This window comes from Lipotes vexillifer, unplaced genomic scaffold (assembly GCF_000442215.2).
Source record: "Lipotes vexillifer unplaced genomic scaffold, Lipotes_vexillifer_v1.1 scaffold733, whole genome shotgun sequence".
Lineage (NCBI taxonomy): Eukaryota > Metazoa > Chordata > Mammalia > Artiodactyla > Lipotidae > Lipotes > Lipotes vexillifer.
The window spans coordinates 103,186-126,610 of NW_006799374.1; the positions used below are offsets into that span (position 1 = coordinate 103,186).

Consider the following 23,425-nt stretch of genomic DNA (forward strand, 5'->3'; position numbering starts at 1 on the left):
TTCATTCCTGCTTTTGCATTATAAGTAACAACCTGATGTTAATGAAATTTAGAATGAAGGGACCATTAGGAAGAAACAGATATGTACTGCCTTGTGACTTGATGGTTTTGGATATGATTTTAGTGATTGAAAACTTTCTGAGGCTTTTTAAATATTAAATACATGGAAAATAAAACTTCTAGTGAATTTGAAATGGTAGTTAGTAAATTGAGGTATTGTAACATCAGAATGATAAGAACAAAAGATAACAGTTATTGGATGCTTAGAAGAGGATGCTGACCATGCCAGAGAAGTGTTGTCTTTTGATACCTGCTCCACTGTGGGAGAGAGAGAGGGAAACCTTTGTATCATCGTCCCCTTCAAGGATGTACCTGGAGGCATTGATTGGGTGGGAAAATTACTGCCATTCCTCTGTGCACCGTACCTTGGACCCACTGGAACCTTTATTATCTGTTATGCCAGAGCTGCAATGGCCCAAAAATAGTCCTTTTTATTTTCAGGGAGAATAGAATAATTTCTTGAGAAAATTAAGCCTTTGTTGTGTTTTAAAATTATGCTTAAAAGTGCTTAAACCCTACTCCTTCTTGTTTCTTTTTATTTAAAAAATTTTTATTAGTAGTAGTATTTTTTTTGGCCATGCTGCACAGCTTGCGGGATGTTAGTTTCCTGACCAGGGATGGAACGCAGGCCCACAGCAGTGAAAGCCCCGTGTTGTGACCATTGGACCACCAGGGAATTCCCTGGGTCTCTCTTTTTTTTTTTTCCCTGGGTCTCTTTTTGTACTTCAGGCAGAAGGGTCTTGGTGGTTTTGGGTTGGCCGAAATGTTCATTCGTTTTTTTCCATAAGATGGCTCTGGTAGCACTTAGTTGTCTCTAACTTCATTCGAAACAATTTTGTTAGATTGTATGTGACAGCTGTCATATCAGCGTGCATTTAAAAAAAGTTATCAAAATTGGTGAATTTTTGTGTAGCCATCTTAATATTGAAAATGAAAGAAAAAACATTTTTGGCATATTATGCTTTATTATTTCAAGAAAGGTAAACATGCAATGGAAACACAAAAAAAGATTTGTGCAGTGTATAGGGAAGGTGCTGTGACTGATGGAAAGTGTCGAAAGTGGTTTGCAAAGTTTCGTGCTGGAGATTTCTCACTGGATGACACTCCACAGTTGGGTAGACCAGTTGAAGTTGATAGCGATCAAATCGAGACATTAATTGAGAACAGTCAACGTTATACCATGCGGGAGATAGCTGACATCCTCAAAATATCCAAATCGAGCGTTAAAAATCATTTGCACCAGCTTGGTTACGTTAATCGCTTTGATGTTTGGGTTCCACAGAAGTTAAGTGGGAAAAAAATCCTTCTTGACCATATTTCCGCATGTGATTCTCTACTTAAATGTAATGAAAGCGTTCTGTTTTTAAAACAAATTGTGATGGGCAGTGAAAAGTGGATGCTGTACAACAATGTGGAATGGAAGAGATCATGGGGCAAGCAAAACGAACCACCACCAGCCACACCAGAGGCCGGTCTTCATCCAAAGAAGGTGATGTTGTGTATATGGTGGGATTGGAAGGGAGTCCTTTATTATAAGCTACTTCTGAACACCGAACGATTAATTCCAACAAGTACTGCTCCCAATTAGACCAACTGAAAGCAGCGCTCGACGAAAAGCTTCCGGAATTTGAACAGAAAACGCATAATCTTGCATCAGGATAACGCAAGACCACATGTTTCTCTGATGACCAGGCAAAAACTGTTACAGTTTGGCTGGGAAGTTCTGATTCATCCGCTGTATTCACCAGACACTGCACCTTCAGATTTCCATTTATTTCTTTAACAAGAATTCTTTACAAAATTCTCTTTTTTTTTGCTCAGTGGCCATGGCTCACGGGCCCAGCCGCTCTGTGGCATGTGGGATCTTCCCGGACCGGGGCATGAACCCGTGTCACCTGCATCGGCAGGCGGACTCTCAACCACTGCGCCACCAGGGCAGCCCGAGGATCCACTTTTACTGTGGAGTAAAGATGATCTGGGCATCGGTACCAGCTGGTGGTAGGACCTTGGTGGTTTTGATCAGTTGTTAATTGATGCTAAAGGAGATTTGGGTTGGTTGAAAGCTGTTATCTGATGTGCACTTGGGACCTTGTGTTTTTGTACACCAGGGTAGTGACTGCTGGTATGGTGGGTGGTGGACCTGTTTTATGGAATCTACAGAAGAGAAGGCTGTGTTGTTCGATGTTACGACCCAAGGATTTAGAGTGTATGGAGTCTAAATACACTCCAAATTCTAATAGTGACACCACATCCATTGAGGAAATCCTTAGATTCATTATCTAAGGGCAATAAGAGTCTCCGATTCTTGAATGGGCTATAGGCTTTGCATTTTTCCTTTTAGTTTAAACTTCTCAGTAAAAGCAGTAGTACTAATTCTTATAAATTATTTCAGTATACTTTAATATATTGGTTTTGTCCTCAGTTTTCCATACTATTTTACACGCTTACTTAAATAACTTTTATGAGTGCATGGTATTTCATTTAGAAGTTTGCATTGACATGAAATTTTCTGAAGAGACTAGACAGATAAAAGGTTTTGAGAGCTTTTAGGTATTTTACTTTTTTAAAAAAAAGTTATTGGCCTTAAAGTAGTGCAGCTTGTTCAAGCTCATTGAGAAGCAAATGGGCTAGAAAGGAACTATTTCAGGATTCCAAGTAAATGCATTTGAATACTCTGTGGAAAGTTTTGGAAGCCATGAGTCTCTTCATTATTAACATATAAGTCTTATCTTTGAGAAGAGTCGTAAAAACAACTGGGTAACAATAGAGATGGTTTATGCAAACATATACTTGTAGATAATTTCCCCCACCCAGCACGTTTCACAGCTATGGACAAGCACTTGCTGCTTGGAGAGGTGAGGAATGTGGTTTCTCCTTGGGAGGTATTACACTTTGCAGCTACCCAGGATGTTCAGCATTATTTCTCACTGTCCTTGGGGTGCTATTTTGGTTAAACGGCTTTGAGGGTGTAAAATGTTTGGATAGTATCCTGGTAGTTTACTTCAGGATATAGGGCTTGATGTGTCTTTATTTTGTTCTTGGAAAAATTAAAAATGTGTTGACTCCGTTGGATCCAATATATTGTTGGTGGGCTAATAAGGCTGAATAAGAACTGCAGTGATTTAGGTGGAGAGACATTTGTCTCTGGGCTGAAAATGTGATGTAAGTGAAGGGGTGATTCTGTAAGGCTTTTATCTCTGACTTGGATGATTTCTCTAAGGAGCCTCACTTGAGTCTAAATTCACAGATCATTTTCACTACCATCTGCTTCGGGATAATAAAAGCTGAGCATGTGGTCTCCTGGCTTCATCACCGCCTAGATCCAGTGGACGGCTGTCTGCATCTCTGGCCCCCTCCCTTCTGCATCAGGCTCGTCCTTGAGCTGTCACAGGTCTAGGAGGGTCACTGTGGCTAATGGGTCACTGTACCTACTATTTTCCCTCCCTCTAAATACCTGCCTCCTGGGATTCCCAACCGAGACTTGGCTGTCCAGCCTTGCCACACCCCTTGGTTTTCTCACCCTTCTCATACTTGAACTTGACCTCAATTAGTCCTTCCATTTTCTCTATTCTTAAATTTCTCTTTGATAAGTCTTCTAATTTCTATTCCCATTGCCTCTACATTTCCTAGAAAAGATTATCCAACATTGAGATTCTAAACGTTCTCCCTATCCTCAGTTTGGCTCTCTTCCAGTAATTCTCTACAAGGCAAGAGAGTCCACTATTTAAAATACAAAGATGAACTGGCCGGTCCCAGAGTAGAAACATTTCAGTGGTTCCCTCTTGCCCTGAGACTAAAGTTCATATACACTACAAATGTATATATATAAAATACAACATATTATGTATAAATGATTACATATTATATATATACTTAAAATTTTTTTAAAAATTTACTTAACCAGTTTTTAATCGAACTATAGTTGATGTACAATGTGTTAGTTGCAGGTGTACAGCAAAGTGATTCAGTCATATACATGTTTTCTTTTTCAGATTATTTTCCATTATAGTTTATTACAAGATACTGAATATGGTTCCCTGTGCTATACAGTAGGTCTTTATTTTATATATCATAGTATGCATGTGTTAATCTCAAACTCCTAATTTACCCCTCCCCCTGCTATCGCCTTTGGTAACGATAAGTTTGTTTTCTATGTCTGTGAGTCTGTTTCTGTTTTGGAAATAAGTTCATTTGTATCATTTTTTTTAGATTCCACATATAAGTGTTATCGTATGATATTTGTCTTTCTCTGTACTTAGTATAATCTCTAGATCCATTCCTGTTGCTGCAAATGGCATTATTTCATTCTTTTTAATGGTTGAGTAACATTCCATTGTGTGTATGTACCACATCTTCTTTATCCATTCATCTGTCAGTGGACACATAGGTTGTTTCCATGTCTTGGCTGTTGTAAATAGTGCTGCTGTGAACATTGGGGTGCATGTATCCTTTCAAACCATGGTTTTCTTGGGATGTATGCCCAGGAGTGGGATTGCTGGATCATATGGTAGTTGTATTTTTAGTTTTTTGAGGAACCTCCACAGTGGTTTTCCATAGTGGCTGCACAATTTACATTCCCACTACCAGTGGAGGAGGGTTCCCTTTCCTTCACACCCTCTTACATACACACTTTTGTATATTATTATCTACTGTGCTGCAGTTTTTCTCCCCTTGCTTAGTCTCTGTCCCTCCCCTGGCTTGAATGTTCCCGAGTCCTTTTTCAGGTAGCTTGTACTCCCTAGTAGTTCTAGGTCTTACTGACACTCTCTCCCTGGTCTTGAGGACAGAAGTACGTGTTTATTGGTACCCTGAGGGCATTGTTAGTCCATGCAGAACTCTTCACGTTGTCCTTGGATTTATTTTCTGTATTTTCATTTCCTATTCTGATCTCCCTCATGGATGCAGGGAACAGCTTTTATGTGTTTGATTGATATCCTTAAAATTGTATGTATGTATGTATGTATTTTTGTAAAGTGTGTAGTATTTTGGGTGTATTTAATTTTCGGTTGTACAAACAGTCTGAATTGTAGACTTCATTCTTTTGCTTTTTTTTTTTTTTTCTAACTCAGGAGCCTTTGGGAAAAAAAATGTACAGATTTTTCCTGGTGAAAGTTTATCAGGTGGGTTGTTTCTTACTGCTTTATTCTGTTACAAAGAGTGAGAGTTCCTCTGGGTCGTCCAGCCCCAGGGACACTGTTCGTATCTGTTGTATGTGAGTCTCGACCCTGGAGGTGTGTATTGTGGCCGTGGATGGTCCTTACCTTTGATTTCCGCATCCGCCAGGGTGGACGTCTAGATGCCACCACAGACAGCACTGTGATTAGTATTCCCACACGGGTCCTGTGTGAGAACTTCTCTGGAATGTATATTCAGGAGTGAGATTGCTAGGTCAAAAAAATGAAAATTTACTTAATTTGTCTGGGTACTGCCAGTTTAGTTTTTAAAATATTTCTCGCAGTTTATACTCGCTAGCACAGCAAATCAGCATTTATCTAATTTTTGAATTTTTACTAATCCAATGAGAAAGTGGTATGTCATTGTTTTACTTTTTACTTTGTATTTATCTGATGGCTAATGCCTTTGAGAAAAACTTTGTGTGTTTTTAGCTGTTTGGGTTTACCCTTCTGTGAATTGCCTGTTCATATCTTTGTACCTTTTCTATAGGGTTTCCTGATTTCTCTTGTTTGGTCACAGAGGTTCTCTGTGTATTCCAGATGCGACTTTATTACCAATGTTGAGGATGTGATGGAGCATTGCTAACACTCCTTCTGGTCTTCTTTCCTTACATTATAGGCTCTTGTAAAAGTGATGTTTCTCAGAGTCCCTTGTGGGTTGTGTTTAAGATGTGGTTTAGGTTGGATGAATTTGTGCCACGTCTGGAAGACCTCGACAAGGTCCAGGATTGACCTCTGCTGTTTGCTCTTTCAAGCCAAGCAGAGGCCTGGTGTCCAGGCACCAGTTCCCACAGGCCCTGGTGTGGCCCCGGCGGGCACAGCCCAGTTCTGGGCTGGCAGCAGGGGTGGCCCAGCTGGAAGACCTCCTGACCTGGGAGCCAAGTGTGCTCTTGGGACCCAGGCCTTAGATCAGAGAAGAGCGGCCACTGCTTTGGTGGCCTTGTTCTCAGTCATGGCTCGGTGAGTGGTCTCTACTTTGTCTTCAGCCCTTCCAAGACTCTGTAAGACGAGGAATACCCTGCCGTGAGTCTCTTGCTATTTAAACTATTTGGAGTGGATTCAGTTCTATATAATTGTTGAAATTTTGACATATAGAATCAATTTTTAAAAAATATATTTATCTTATTTATTTATTTTTGGCTGCGTTGGGTGTTTGTTGCTATTCGTGGGCTTTTCATTGTCGTGGAGTCTCTTGTTGCGGAGCATGGGTTCTAGGTGCGTGGGCTTCCGTAGTTGTGGCACACAGGCTGGAGAGCGCAGGCTCAGTAGTTGTGGCGCATGGGCTTAGTTGCTCCATGGCATGTGAGATCTTCCCGGACCAGGGATCGAACCCATGTCTCCTGCATTGGCAGGCGGATTCTTAACCACTGCACCACCAGGGAAGCCCTAGAATCAATTTTTGATGTTATAAATATCTTCCCCTAGCATTTCATCCCTCTTTAAAATTTGTTGTGTCCTTTGTTGAACAGAAGTACTTAATCTTGCCATAATCAGATCTATTTTTCATCTGTGGTTTGTGCTATTTTCTTCTCATTTAAGAAATCCTTTCTTAGGCCGAGGTCACCAACATTCTCTCCTCCCCAGCCTTCTATAGTGTTATTGATTCACCATCTACATTTAAACATCTGCTCTGTCCAGAGTCCTCTTGAGCGTGTGGTGTGACACACATGGCAAAGCAAAGTTTTCAACATTGTCTACTAAACAGTTTTTACTTATGGATGTTTAATGCCGTCTTTATATCATTCCCATACCCTGTCTGAGGGTCTGTTCTCTTCCTTGCATGGGTGTTTTTCTGTCTTCAGCGGGTACCAGAAAGCTCTCATAAATGTGCTTTGCAGTATGTCTCATTACCTGGAGGAGAAGTGTCCCCTTTTTCAAAGTTTGAACATTATCAGGACTTAGCCGTTGATGGGCTTCTAGTTTTTTATATAAATTTAAATTAAGTGGTTGAGTTTTTTTTTTTTTTTGGCTGGGGTTTTTAAAAAGTCCTGATGGTGTTCAATTTATTAAATTTGTAGATTATATTGAGAACTGTTGTCATTTTAATAATGCCATCCAAGACTGTGGAAGACCTCTTCATTTATTCAGATCATCTTTTATGTCCTTTTAATAGAGTTTTGGACTTTTTTTATGGAGGGTTTGTGTTTTCTTTGCTGAGCTAGTTTCTGGGTGCTTCATATGTTTCATTGCTAATGGGAATGGTATTTTACTTTTGAATTGTTTCTAGTTATTCTTGGGGTAAAGAAATGTTTTCATTGTCTTTCAGCTGTAAGTATTATGGGATCTCCCTTATGAATATTTTTTAAACCTAAAGGTTAATTAGTCATATCTGTGGTTTATAGCTACGATTCTAACACTAACTCTGATGTGTGGGTTTTTTCCCCACATCACCAAGCAGTTCTCTGTGACACCAGCTGGGTGTCCTACAATTCAACTCAATTCTGACAACACTGCTTACCTGGAGATGGTGTCAGGTCCCTCAGACTAAGGGCTCAGTCCTACAAGGCTGCCCACCCTTCAGATGCCAGTCACAGGTCCAGGTTGTCACCTGGGCTTCTGACTGAGCAGCTTATAGGTTCCAGCAGCCCCCTCCTTGGGTTTAATTAATTCTCTACAGCAGCTTATAGAACTCAGAGAAGCATTTCATTCTCCAGATTACCAGTTTATTATAAAATGATATAACTCAGGAAGAGTCAGATGGAAGAGATGCACAGAGCAAGGTATGGGGAAAGGGCATGGAGTACCTGGGAGCTGCTGTCCCTGAATCTCCACCTGTTTGCTGACCCAGAAGTTCTCTGAATCCTGTCCCCTTGGGTTTTTATGGAGGCTTATTTACACAGGCTTGATTGATTAAATCATTGGACATTGGTGATTGAATCAGTCTCCAGCTCTGCTCCCTTTTCCTCCCGGGAGGTCAGAGGTGGGACTGAAGGTTCCAACACTAACGACAGGGTTGGTTCCCCTGACAACCAGCCCCCATCTTTGGGTGCTTCCAAAAGTCACTGCATTAACGTAAACTCAGTGTACTTGAAAGGGTCTTGTTATGAATATCAAGACACCTTTTTTGCTCCAGTCATTTAGGAAAGTCCAAGGGTTTTATTTATTTTGTTCTTTATTTTATTTTATTTTATTTTTTAGAGCTGAGACATTTTCTATTTTTTATTAACTTTAATTTTCATGAATAAAAGCAGTTTCCTGTCTTGCCCCTTCTGATCCTTTGATTACTCCCCTTTCAACAGAGGCAACCATTCACAACTTGTGTAGCAGTTTTCTTTGGCATTTGCCTAATTATTTCTAAAATATCTCCATTTTCGATTTCCAACTCTCCATCACGATAGATGGGGTTTTAGTTTTCTCACATCTACCTCTCTTATTACCTCCTGTGCCCCCAATTCCGTAACAGAGATCACACATTTTTATAAAATAAAAAGTTAATATTTAGATTCTTAGGACTATGCAAATAGTAGTCACTGCAAAGTCATATCATGTACTATGTTCAAACGTCCTTTCTTATATCATGCTTTCTATCTCCTGGAGTTAACAATTTTTTTTTTTTCATTTTCCTGCTTTTCTAGGAGAATTTTTCAGATGCTTCAAAATTTTTGACTCAAATCTATCTTTAATATTCCCTATAAACTCTAAGAGATAAATTTATTTTTTCCCCTGGAGGCCGCCTTTCCAGAGGACTCAGGCCCCCTGCTCCAATCTACATTGGTTGTTCTCTAATCTTGCTGATCATCTATCATTCCTGGACTTCCTTTCACATCCTCTGTTTCCCCTGGACCCCTGTAAGTTTCTCTCTTTTGGTTTTCTCCCTCTTTGCTGAAGTATATCTTCTAGGACCTTAACTAGAGAAGGTGAATACACCGTGCAAATATTTGAGCCCTTTTATATCTAAAAATGTCTTTATTTCACCTTCATAACTACTGGAAATTTGGATGTCTAATTACAGGCTAGAAATCATTCTAAGCTCAGATAGTTCTAAAGTAAATTTTATTGATGTATAGTTTATATACAACAACATGCACCATTTTCAGTGTACAGTTTAATAAACTTGGCAAATGTATAAACCCATACATAACCTTCCACCTCAGTCAGAAAACAGAATACATCTATCACCTCCAAAAGTTCCCTCAAGCTCCTTGGCTGTCAGGCTTCCCTACTTTACCCCACCGCTGGCAGCCAATGATGTTGACTTTTTTCACTCATCATATTTTTGAGGAAATACCAAGGGTTTTAGAAGCTCTGTGCCAGAAATTGGACAAAGACCAAATGCATATTTCTTATTATAAATCACAATATCGCAATAGTCATATGGGATTGTAAAGGCAGTCCTTTTATCTTTGTTTACAGCAAAATAATTGAAACAATCATAGAACATAGTGTACTTTGTGTAGATTGTTTTGAAATTACTGTGACTCTTTTGGGGCTTACATATTATCCGTCTTTGTGAATCTGTGCTCTTTTGGGGAAGGTATAATCCTAAAATCCAGAAACATCATTAATATTCTAATTTAGTAGGTTGTGTTTCACATTCAACATTAATAAAAATGTCTAATTAAAAAAATGCTTCAAAAACATCATTTAAACCACTGTATATTTTATCCAAACAGAAAACCCCACATTCCTTGGTTTCCACTACCTGCTTCTGCTGGTTTGCCTCCTTCGTTTTGGGCCGGCTCTTGTTACCTTCTCCTGGTCCTCTTCTTTCACCGGACCCTTGCTAAGTACATGCTGCTTCCCCTGGGCTTCAGTCCATCTGAACATTCATCCCCGGGAACCCTTTCCCTGAATGAGGATGACTGCACTGTTCAGGTCTCTCTGTGAATTTCAGATGCAGATTTCCTGTTGCCTTGAAAACATCTTGACAGGGGCTGTGGGAGGCGGTCCACGCTGAGCTTCTCTGTCCTCCAAAGCCACCCTGCTCCCTTGTTCATTGTCTGCCTGGTGGGTGGTAACAGCATCTGCGCAGCCCTCTACCCAGTCTCCTCAGCCAGAAGTCTGGGAGGTGTAGTTAGCAAGTTCCTCGCATTTCCTCCTCAGATCCTCCAGTCACTAACCCCTGTTAAAATAAATATACCTCCAAAATTCAAAAAAAAACAAAAACAAAACTCACCCCCTTCTTTCCAGGAGAGTTCTTAATGCTCTTCTCAGAATTATTCTATGGCTCTCCATCGACCAGGACAGACTTTAAGCCTGAGATTGATGTTGAAGATCGAAGGTGTCTGGGACGGAGGAGCTAGATTTGCTAACACTGTGTGTGATTCACTCAGCGTCAGGGAGGCGTCCCTCAAAGAGGGTCCAGCTTTGGAACCACTGGTCTTGGGAGGGGCGATTTCACTATTTACTGGAGACGTTCAGAGGCTGGTTGAAGACCTACTGCTGTGACCACAAACCTGGAGAGGCTGAACTTGACCACTGACTTTCCTTCCAACTAGAAGAGTCAGTGATGTTTGACTTCAAAAGCTCAGAGCAGCTGCGATGGTCTGTGTGTCTCGTTCCTTTTATTTGGGGCTGCTTTAAATATGTAAAAAACTCTTCAGCCAGAGGTATTTTAAAGCTGCCATTTATTAGACTCACTTTTATTGATTTAACATAATAGACTGAAATTAATTTTTAAAGCATTTTTCCTTTTGACATTTCTATAATTTTTTCCTTTGAAGTTTGATGTGTTTCACGATCTTTGAAGAAATTACCAGAGAAATCCGTAATCTAACATAGGTCCCGAGAAGGGGTTGGTTGTCACTGTCACATATGTCCCATGATATTACTTGGGTGATTTTATTAGATTCATTTGATTAAATTTCTCAGCTTGTTCTTGTCGCATTTCAGTCCTTGATCAACTGAAGTTGCATAGTTTCTTTTATCTCTTCCCCCCAAAAAAGCCTTGATGGATGCCAAAACTGAGCTTTAAATTTATATAAATTTGAGTAGACTGTGCAGTGACTCTCGTCAGAGCTCTCTACACCGAGTCACTTTTGAATGCTCTGTCTCTGTGTTATGTTTTATTGTAGTTGATGCTGAGCATATTTTTTACTGCTATTCTCCGTACTCTCAGTGTCGGGTAACCAAGATGCATCACACATGAGACCAGGTCACCACACAGAGCAGTCAACTTCTTCAAAACAGACGTGAAGACGCATTACAGGCACTTACTGTTAAGGACTCAGATAGACCATCAGCAAATCTGTACCCAGTCTGTAAGAGTTTAAGTTTAAAATATTTTGTCTCCCTTCCTTCCCTGGAGTTCGGAGCCTGAGGAAGGGCGTCTTCCTGTGAGAGCGTCTGGACCAGCCCTGGCTGTGGGCTTGGTGGGCTCTGAGCCTGGGGTTTAGGGAGCTTGCGACCGTGTGCGGAGCCCTTGGTGAGCTGTGGTGTTGTCTCTGGGGGTGGGCCCAGCTGGGTCCTTGCACCTCCTGTGACACGTCCAGCCATTTGACCACATGCTGGCCTTCTTTCCTTGAGAAAGTTCTAGATGTTAATACTCCTGAGACCCCTTCAGTCACTGTGAAACTTGTAGCCTTGTGGATCTGATACTAGACCTGTTAATTTCCACTCGATTGTACTTGGCCGTGTCTCTATTTTCTTATTTATCCCACAGAGGTCATCAGTATATGATGATCCGTACATAATATGTGAGCTGTCTCTGCTCGCTCCATCATACACTTAAGCAATTATCATTAATGTCTAACTGTGGACTTGCTGGTCAGAAAAAAGTTTAACATAATGAGACTTCTGTTTAACTCTTATTTTGCATAACATATGTGGCCTGTAGAAACAAAAACTATGTTGATGCCTTTCAGAATATAGCAATTATGTTGTTCATCCTTCAACCATTAAAGAATACACAAAAGCAAAAATACCCATTATATGTTTCTAGGCTGTTAAAATATAAATTAAAAACATGATTATAAATTAGTGATATTATGGGTCATAGAATAACATAACTCACACCTAGCCTTCCCCCGTGTATAACCTGGCATGTTACTCAAATATTTGGGCCTTGATTTCTTTTTAGGAAAAATTGGAGGATTGAGACAAATAATCGCTAAGGTTTCTTCTGGCTCCAAAATGCTGAAAATTAAGTGGTGGATTGTCACTGAGTTATTTAATCCTAGAAATGACAAAAAGTACAATAAAAACAGAAAAGTTACATGCATTATCCAGGCTAGGGGAAAAAAAGTCTCCTGCTGTCTCCACGTATTAAAAGTTTCTCTTCCTGTTTAGATACTTTATTTTCTCCAGTAGATAGAGAAGGAGCCAGAGGCATGATTACTCTGTGTCTTTTCTGCAGGGGTGTCCTGCCTACATTGTCCTGTTTTATTGCTATTGTGGACAAGGAGCGTGTTTTCCTCGTAATGAAATTCTTGGTGGACCAGGACAGTCTCTGGCAAATGATAGACTCCTGAGTGCTTGGTTGTATCTTGTCTTTGCTGCCAGCAGCCCCCGCCCCCTGCTGCCATTTCCACCGAGGATGTTTGGTTAAGAGAGCATGTTCTAAATAGAGTGCATGTAAAGTATTCCTTCTGGAGCTTTGGTCATTATGACTAGCTCGTGAGCCCTTGCAGGGCACAGACCTCGTGGTCTCTGTCTTTTATATCTTAGCCCAGAATGTTGGTCAGAAGCCTTTCCCAGAGTTGCTGGCCCACCCAGAAGTGGAAGACGCCTGGAATAAAAATTAGGAGAGCAGAGCGTGCGTCCAGTTCTGGCACTGCCACTTTCTGGTCTTAGGACATCAGGCAGATTCTAGAACCTTTTCGTTCTTCAGTTGGTTTCTTTGAAATCACGGGGATAAATCCTTGCTCTGCTTTTCAAAGCTGACAGTAGATATAGATGTGCCTTTTACATGGTATAGTTCTATCCAAGTAAAAGGTTTTCTGCTCTTTATAGTGTCACTGCTCACCCACCCACCTGGGCAGAAATTTATGATTTTACTTCATTGTGCGAGAAGATTTGTTGTGATGGTAAATAGTTCTTTAGGACTGTCCCCTGGCTGTTGTTTCCATGTTTAGCCCTGTGATATTTGCTTAGCAATGCAAGAGGAGTATTTATAGCTACAGTCAGCTCTTTGTATCCACGCGTTCTCTGCATCCACCAATTCAACCAACTGCAGGTTGAAAATATGTTTTTTAAAAAAAATTCCAGAATGTTCCAAAAAGCGAAACTTGAACTTGCTGGGCACCAGCAACTGTTTACATAGGATTTACATTGTATTTACAACTATTTACATAGCATGTACATGGTGTTCGGTATTAAGTAATATAGAGATGATTTAAAGGGAGGATGTGTGTAGGTTATATGCAAATACTAGGCCCTTTAATATAAGGGACTTGTGCATCTGCAGATTTTGGTACCGAAGGTGTCCTGGAACCAACCCCGTGGGGATACTGTAGTATGAGTGCAAAGCGGCTCCACGTGCTGAAGTTTACTAAGTGTGTAAGGACATATGCAAGGAGGGAGAGACGATTAGTTCAGAAATAATCAGAGCATTTGTGGTTAGTAAGTTCCTTGTCTGTCATTGGATGAATGTTATTTCATTTAGCAAGTCGGTTTTTGGCAAATTGATTTAGAGCTGCTTTGTATACAGTAAGAGCTCAGTAAATATCGTTGATTAAATAACAAATGAAAATACAAAGTAAAATGAAGTTTAAATAGCTGAGCACTTAGAAAAGTTATGCTTATTCATATTCTAGGGCCAGTATTTTCATTTGTTGGTGTGGTCAACACATCCTGTCTAGAAACAGGTGCTGTGACCCAGGACAGGAGTTGGGGGCACCAACATGGGGTAGGAGGTGGGATGGGGATGGGGGTGCTGGAGGGACCCTGGAGCCTGTGTTTCCTGGTCACAGGAGCTGGTTCGTATGGTGAAGAAGGAAGGGTGGGTCCAGAAGCTTTAGGTCAGCCAGTTCTCCCCAGTTTAGGTACAAGGCCTCCGATGTCTGTTGGGGCCAGTGTGTCCCAATTAAATCCCCAGCCATCAGTGCAAGAAGCAAAACAGAAGGTCGTGTCTCTGTCCGTTCCCCCCGCTCTGGTCAAATTACATCTGTTGGTCAGAGGGGGAGTTCAGTTCAGTCCAGCTGGTGTGCAGGACATAAAAAAAAAAAACTTGTCATACTCCTACTGCAGTGATTTGACTCTTTAATAAGCGAAGTCGTGTCTGCTATTTTTGCAGAATCAGGAGCATACCTTGTTAAGCTGTGTAATCTTGAGTATTTCACGTAATATTTTTGACATATTGTTCCATGTCATTAAACCTTTTTAATAACATGATTGAAGATATTAATTGTTAAAGTTTGGTCATACATAAAGCAGAGGTGTGATGAAGCCCCACGGGACCACCACCCACCTCCCATAATTATCAGCATTATTTACCCTGTAATAGCTTCATCACCTCCACCCCTCACCACCCTTTTTTAATGGACTAATTTGGACAAATTCCTGGCATGATGTTATGTGAATCTCAAATACGTAAGTCTGCATCTCAAAAATGTACTTTTTAATATGCCACAATGGCATCATTATATTGAAGGCACATAGAATTCATTGTTTAGGGTTAGTGTTAGGGTAGCCCTAACCCAACAGACAACACTAGTCTGTTAACTAGGCATTCACAGACTGTCTGAAACCCTGGGCGAGAATAAGTCCAGGCTGACATGGTGTGACTCATGCTCGGGCCTCTTTTCTCTCTTCCTGGAGAGACAGCATGGGAGCTTGTTGGGCAGTGCTGTGGACTTTACAGTTCCCCCCACCCCCAGGTTTACCTGTCTCCTTGTGTTAACTCTGAATGACTTGTGGGTTTGGGGATGACAGCTTGATGTCTTCTTTGCAGATTTTTCAGTTGACCTTTTTTTTAATTTTTGTGGTACGTGGGCCTCTCACTGCCGCGGCCTCTCCCCCAGCGGCCATGGCTCACGGGCCCAGCCGCTCCGCGGCATGTGGGATCTTTTCCGGACGGGGGCACGAACCCGCGTCCTCTGCATCGGCAGGCGGACTCCCAACCACTGCGCCACCAGGGAAGCCGCAGTTGACCTTTATTATAATGGGTTTCCCATCTATTCATTAAGTGAACCATTAGGGATTGCAATTTTCTAATTTTGTCATTTCTTTGCATTTTTGGCTGGAATTTTCCTGTACTGAAAACTTTAATTACGAGGTATGATTATTAACCCAAAATCCAGTTCGTACTGGAAAGGCAGATTAAATGCTCTATTTATTTCCCATTAATTCTCTGTTACCAGTGGCTATTGGTGCACTAGCATTCTCCAGTGACATCTATTGATTTTACTTTTCTTATTCCTTTTCATATATTCAATGTGTTTAAATTAATTGAGTCATTATTCTTTTTATACTAACATGACTTCTGACAGCTGTATAGTAAGCTGTCATCTATATAAAGCTATCCTTTTTTATCTATGTCCTTACAGTTGGACATTTTAGTTTCTTTTTTTTTACTAGTAACGATCCATTTATTATTGTACCAGGAACTGTGCTGAGCACTCTTTACATGTGTTGTCTCATCTGATCTTCACAATAATCCTGTGATGCATCACTCTGGATAGTGGCCTCTGACATGTTTTCCAAAGTGGAATTTTTGGGTCAAGGGGTGAATTTTTAAAGATTACTGACACGCATGGCCAAATTGCCCCCAAAAGCTTCCCCAGTCAATTCTGATACCCACTTCTGGGTTTCAGGCTTCCTTGAGTCCAGGTTGAGGGACCCTGGAGGAAAAATCTCTCAGTACCTGGTTGGAGGTTCTTTGATTTCTCATCTTCCCAAGGGGGATGTCGCTTCTCCCATCCTCTGCTGGCTGATGCAGTCATAGCGGCCTGCCTGGTTTTGAGGGGAGGAGCGTTTGCAGCTGGGGTGAGACCATAGGAGAGAAAACAGGAAGAGTTGAGAGGAGGCCATAGAATGAGCCTGAACACTCAGAGCAGAGCAGCCAGGAAAGGGGCCTGGAGAGACCGTGGCTGGTGAGGTGGAGAGAACAGAGGGAGCATCAGGGGGTGAGAGGAAAGTGTTCTAAGGAGTCAGAGTGAGTCATCAGTGAGAATTTCTGGAGGGATTAAGCGCAGAGTGGGCTGAGCCAGGAGGGAGGTGCCGGAGGTGGCAGGTGTAGGTAATTCTGGCTAGTAGGTTTCTTCTCATTCAAGTAGAGTCGATTTACAATGTTGCGTTAGTTTCAGGTGTATAGCAAAGTAAGTAGTTTTCAGGTTGTATTGCATTACAAATTATAACAAGATATTGGGTATAATTCCTTATGCTATGCAGTAAATCCTTTTTGTTTATTTTATATATAGTAGTTTGTGTCTCTTAATCCCATACTCATAATTTGGCCCTCCCCCCTCCTTGGTAACCATGAGTTTTCCTATGTCTGTGAGTTTGTTATTGTCTTGTAAATAAGTTCATTTGTATCATATGTTATTTTTCTTTGAATTTTATTTTATTTATTTTTGTATACAGCAGGTTCTTATTAGTTATCCATTTTATACATATTAGGGTATATATGTCAATCCCAATCTCCCAATTCAGCCCACCACCAGCCTTGTCACTTAATTCCCTTGGTTTCCATACGTTTGTTCTCTACATCTGTGTCTCAGTTTCTGCCCTGAAAACCTGTTCATCTGTACCATTTTTCTAGGTTCCACATATATGCGTTAATATGTATATTTGTTTTTCTCTTTCTGACTTACTTCACTCTGTATGACAGCCCATCAATCCATCCACGTCTCTACAAATGACCCAATTTCGTTCCTTTTTATGGCTGAGCAATATTCCATTGTATATATGTCCCACATCTTCTTTATCCATTCATCTGTCAGTGGGCATTTAGGTTGCTTCCATGTCCTGGCTATTGTAACTAGTGCGGCAATGAACATTTGGGTGTATGTGTCTTTTTGAGTTACGGTTTTCTCTGGGTATATGCCCTGTAGTGGGATTGCTGGGTCATATGGTGATTCTATTTTTAGTTTTTTAAGGAACCTCTATACTGTTCTCCATACTGGCTGTATCAATTTACATTCCCACCAACAGTGCAAGAGGGTTCCCCTTTCTCCACACCCTCTCCAGCATTTGTTGTTTGTAGATTTTCTGATGATGTCTATTCTAACTGGTGTGAGGTGATACCTCATTGTGGTTTTGATTTGCATTTCTCTAATAATTAGTGATGTTGAGCAGCTTTTCATGTGCTTCCTGGCCATCTGTATGTGTTCTTTGGAGAAATGTCTATTTAGGACTTCTGCCCATTTTTGGATTGGGTTGTTTGGTTTTTTAATATTGCGCTGCATGAGCTGTTTATATATTATGGAGATTAATCCTTTGTCCGTTGATTCATTTGCAAATATGTTCTCCCATTCTGAGGGTTGTCTTTTCGTCTTGTTTGTACTTTCCTTTGCTGTGTAAAAGCTTTTAAGTTTCATTAGGTCCCATCTGTTTATTTTCGGTTTTATTTCCGTTACTCTAGGAGGTGGGTCAAAAAAGATCTTGCTGTGATTTATGTCAAAGAGTGTTCTTCCTATGTTTTCCTCTAAGGGTTTTATAGTGTCCGGTCTTACATTTAGGTATCTAATTCATTTTGAGTTTATTTTTGTGTATGGTGTTAGGGAGTGTTCTAATTTCCTTCTTTTACATGTAGCTGTCCAGTTTTCCTAGCACCACTTATTGAAGAGGCTGTCTTTTCTCCACTGTATATCCTTGCCTCCTTTGTCATGAATTAGTTGACCATAGGTTCGTGGATTTATCTCTGGGCTTTCTATCCTGTTCCATTCATCTTTATTTCTGTTTTTGTGCCCGTATCATATTGTCTTGATTACTGTAGATTTGTAGTATGGTCTGAAGTCAGGGAGTCTGATTCCTCCAGCTCCGTTTTTTTCCCTCAAGACTGCTTTGGCTCTTCGGGGTCTCTCGTTTCTCCATACAGATTTTAAGGTTTTTTTGTTCTAATTCTGTAAAAAAAAAAATGCCATTGGTAATTTGATAGGGATTGCATTGAATCTGTAGATTGCTTTGGGTAGTAGAGTCATTTTCACAATATTGATTCTTCCAATCCAAGAACATGGTATATCTCTCCATTTGTTGGTATCACCTTTAATTTCTTTCATCAGTGTCTTAATAGTTTTCTGCATACATGTCTTTTGTCTCCCTAGGTAGGTTTATTCCTAGGTATATTACTCTTTTTGTTGCAAGGGTAAGTGGGAGTGTTTCCTTAATTTCTCTTTCAGATTTTTCATCATTAATGTATAGGAATGCAAGAGATTTCTGTGCATTAATTTTGTATCCTGCAACTTTACCAAATTCATTGATTAGCTCTAGTAGTCTTCTGGTGCCATCTTTAGGATTCTCTATGTATAGTATCATGTCATCTGCAAACAGTGACAGCTTTACTTCTTCTTTTCCAATTTGTATTCCTTTTATCTCTTTTTCTTCTCTGGTTGCCATGGCTAGGACTTCCAAAACTATGTTGAATAATAGTGGTGAGAGTGGACATCCTTGTCTTGTTCCTGATCTTAGTGGAAATGGTTTCAGTTTTTCACCATTGAGGATGATGTTGACTGTGGGTTTGTCATATATGGCCTTTATTATGTTGAGGTAGGTCCCCTCTGTGCCCACTTCCTGGAGAGTTTTTATCATAAATGGGTGTTGAATTTTGTCAAAAGCTTTTTCTGCATCTATTGAGATGATCATATGGTTTTTATTCTTCAATTTGTTAATATGGTGTAGCACATTGATTGATTTGCATATACTGAAGAATCCTTGCGTCCCTGCGATAAAACCCACTTGATCATGGTGTATGATCCTTTTAATGTGTTGTTGTATTCTGTTTGCTCATATTCTGTTGAGGATTTTTGCATCTATATTCATCAGTGATATTGGTCTGTAATTTTCTTTTTTTGTAGTATCTTTGTCTGGTTTTGGTATCAGGCTGATGGTGGCCTCATAGAATGAGTTTGGGAGTGTTCCTACTTCTGTGATTTTTTGGAAGAGTTTGAGAAGGATAAGTGTTAGCTCTTCTCACAGTGTTCCATAGAATTCACCTGTGAAGCCATCTGGTCCTGGACTTTTGTTTGTTGCAAGATTTTTAATCACAGTTTCAATTTCATTACCTGTGATTGGTCTGTTCATATTTTCGATTTCTTCCTGGTTCAGTCTTGCAAGGTTGTACCTTTCTAAGAGTTTGTCCATTTCTTCCAGGTTGTCCATTTTATTGGCATAGAGTTGCTTGTAGTAGTCTCTTAGGATGATTTGTATTTCTGTGGTGTCTGTTGTAACTTCTCGTGTTTCATTTCTAATTTTATTGATTTGAGTCCTCTCCCTCTGTTTCTTGATGAGTTTGGTTAATAGTTTATCAATTTTGTTTATCTTCTCAAAGAACCAGCTTTTAGTTTTATTGATCTTTGCTATTGTTTTCTTTGTTTTTATTCCATTTATTTCTGCTGTGATCTTTATGATTTCTTTCCTTCTGCTAACTTTGGGTTTTGTTTGGGTCTTCTTTCTCTAGTTCCTTTAGGTGTAAGGTTAGATTATTTATTTGAGATTTTTCTTGTTTCTTGAGGTAGGCTTGTATAGCTATAGACTTCCATCTTAGAACTGCTTTTGGTGCATCCCATAGGTTTTGGATTGTCATGTTTTCATTGTAATTTTTCTCTAGGTATTTTTTGATTTCCTCCGTGATCTCTTGGTTATTTAGTAACGTATTGTTTAGCCTCCATATGTTTGTGTTTTTTATGTTTATTTCCTTGTAATTGATTTCTAATCTCATAGCGTTGTGGTCAGAAAAGATGCTTGATATGATTTCAGTTTTCTTAAGTTTACTGAGGCTTGATTTGTGACCCAAGGTGTGATCTATCCTGGAGAATGTTCTGTGTACACTTGAGAAGAAAGTGTAATGTGCTGTTTTTGGATGGAATGTCGTATAAATATCAATCAAATCTATCTGGTCTGTTTTGTCGTTTAAAGCTTGTGTTTCCTTATTAATTTTCTGTTTGGATGATCTGTCCATTGGTGTAAGTGGGGTGTTAAAGTCCCCTATATTATTCGGTTACTGTCAATTTCCTCTTTATAGCTGTAAGCACTTGCCTCCGAATTGAGGTGCTCTTATATTGGGTGCATATATATTTATAATTGTTATATCTTTTTCTTGGATTGCTCCCTTGATCAATTATGTAGTGTCCTTCCTTGTCTCTTGTAACATTCTTCTTTTAAAATCTATTTTATCTGATATTAGTATTGTTACTCCAGCTTTTACTGATTTCCATTTGCATGGAATATGTTTTTCCATCCCCTCACTTTCAGTCTGTATGTGTCCCTAGGTCTGAAGTGAGTCTCATGTAGCCAGCATATATATGGGTCTTTTTTTTGTATCCATTCATCCAATCTATGTATTTTGGTTGGAGCACTTAATCCATTCATGTTTAAGGTAATTATCGATATGTATGTTCCTATTACCATTTTTAAAATTGTTTTGGGTTTGTTTGTGTAGATCCTTTTCTTCTCTTGTGTTTCCCACTTAGAGAAGTTCATATGGCATTTGTTTTAGAGCTGGTATGGTGGAACTGTATTCTCTTAGGTATTGCTTGTCCGTAAAGGTTTTGATTTCTCCCTGGAATCTGAATGAGATCCTTGCCGGGTAGAGTAATCTTGGTTGTAGGTTCCTCCCATTTATCCCTTTAAATATGTGATGCCACTCCTTTCTGGCTTGTAGAGTTTCTGCTGAGAAATCAGAGGTTAACCTTATAGGAGTTCCCTTGTATGTTATTTGTCATTTTTCCCTTGCTTCTTTCAATAATTTTTCTTTGTCTTTAATTTTTGCCAATTTGATTAGCATGTGTCTCGGTGTGTTTCTCCTGTATGGGACTCTGTGCACTTCCTGGACTTGGGTGGCTATTTCCTTACCCATGTTAGGGAAGTTTTCGACTATAATCTCTTCAAATATTTTCTTGAGTCCTTTCTCTCTCTTCTCCTTCTGGGACCCCCATAATGCAAATGTTGTTGCGTTTAATGTTGTCCCAGAGGTCTCTTAGGCTGTCTTCGTTTCTTTTCATTCTTTTTCTTTATTCTGTTCTGCAGCAGTGAATTCCACCATTGTGTCTTCCAGGTCACTTATCCATTTTTCTGCCTCAGTTATTCTCCCATTGATTCCTTCTAGTGTAGTTTTCATTTCAGTTATTGTATTGTTCATCTCTATTTGTTTGTTCTTTAATTCTTCGAGGTCTTTGTTAAACATTTCTTGCATCTTCTTGATCTTTGCCTCCATTGTTTTTCCGAGGTCGTGGATAATCTTCACTATCATTCTGAATTTTTTTCTGGAAGGTTGCCTATCTCCACTTCATTTAGTTGTTTTTCTGGGGTTTTGTCTTGTTCCTTTATCTGGTACATAGCCCTCTGCCTTTTCATCTTGTCCATCTTTCTGTGAACGTGGTTTTTGTTCCACAGGCTGCAGGATTGTAGTCCTTCTTGCTTCTGCTGTCTGCCCTCTGGTGGTTGAGGCTCTCTACGAGGCTTGGGCAGGTTTTCTGATGGGAGTGACTGGTGGTGGCTAGAGCTGTGTGTTGCTCTGGTGAGCAGAGCTCAGGAAAACTTTAACCCTCTTGACTGCTGATGGGTGGGTCTGGGTTCCCTCCCTGTTGGTTGTTTGGCCTGAGGTGACCCAACACTGGAGCCTACCTGGGCTCTTTGGTGGGGCTAATGGCAGACTCTGGGAGTGCTCCCACCAAGGAGTACTTCTCAGAACTTCTGTTCCAGTGTCCTTGTCCCCATGGTGAGGCACAGCCACCCCCCACCTCTGCAGGAGACCCTCCAACACTAGCAGGTAGGTCTGGTTCAGTCTCCTATGGGGTCACTGCTCCTTCCTCTGAGTCCCAATGCGTACACTACTTTGTCTGTGCCCTCCAACAGTAGAGTCTCTGTTTCCCCCAGTTCTGTTGAAGTCCTGCAATCAAATCCCACTAGCCTTCAAAGTCTGATTCTCTAGGAATTCCTCCTCCCGTTGCCGGACCCCCAGGTTGGGAAGACTGATGTGGGGCTTGGAACCTGCACTCCAGTGGGTGGACTTCTGTAGTTAAGTGTTCTCCAGTTTGTGAGTCACCCACCCAGCAGTTATGGAGTTTGATTTCACTGTAGTTGTGCCCCTCCTATCGTCTCGTTGTGGCTTCTCCTTTGTCTTTGGCTGTGGGGTATCTTTTTTGGTGAGTTCCAGTGTCTTCCTGTTGATGATTGTTCAGCAGTTAGTTGTGATTCCAGGGCTCTCACAAGAGGGAGTGAGAGCACGTCCTTCTATTCCATCATCTTGAACCAAATCCCCTATATCGTATTTTAGATTCTACATATAAGTGATATCATATGGTGTTTGTCTTTTTCTTTCTGACTTACTTCACTTAGTATGATAATCTGTGTCCATCCATGTAGCTGCGAATGGCATTATTTCATTCTTTATGGCAAAGTAATATTCCATTGCATATATGCCACAATGGAATATTACTTGGAATATTCCAAGTAATTCCAATATTACTTGGAATGGAATACCACATCATCTTTATCTATTCGTCTGTTGATGGACATTTAGGTTGCTTTCATATCTTCGCTATCGTAAATAGTGGTGCTATGAACATTGGGGTGCATGTATTTTTGAAACATTTTTTTGGAGATTTGCCCAGCAGTGGAATTGGTAAGTCATATGGTAGTTCTATTTTTAATTTTTTGAGAAACCTCCATAGTGCTTTTTGTTGTTACTGCACCAATTTACATTCCCACCCACAAAGTATGAAGGTTCCCTTTTCTCCACATCCTCTTCAACATTTGTTATTTGTATACTTTGTGATTATATACTTGGCAGTTTTGATGTGAAAGGAAACCAAGAAATGGGACAGTAGCTGGCGGTGGGGAATGATGTGGGCTCATGGAGATTTTTTTTACAGTTAAGCATGTATTTGTGATTCTGGAAACGTCCAGTCTAGAAGGGCATGTTCATGATTCAGAGAGAGAAGGAACAGTTAAAGAGTGAAGTTCCATGCATGCAACAAGGAATTAGATCCAGGACACAGAGGGAAGAACTTGCTTTTGTCTGCATCAGGGTGTCCACCGTGAAGCGTAGGCAGGGGATGGTGCAGGTGTGGGTGTTCTGCATATACAGTTTGTCCCAGATCCTTGCATTTTCTCAGTAAATTATTTGAGAGGGTCATCATCTCCTCATTGGAAAGA

General features: G+C 40.3%; 1 protein-coding gene across 1 annotated transcript in view; it reads left to right on the plus strand.

The window, feature by feature from the left end:
- Positions 1–23,425, plus strand: part of FMN2 (formin 2) — a 312,599-nt gene that overhangs the window by 7,572 nt on the left and 281,602 nt on the right. The gene's annotated exons all lie outside the window — the stretch shown is intronic.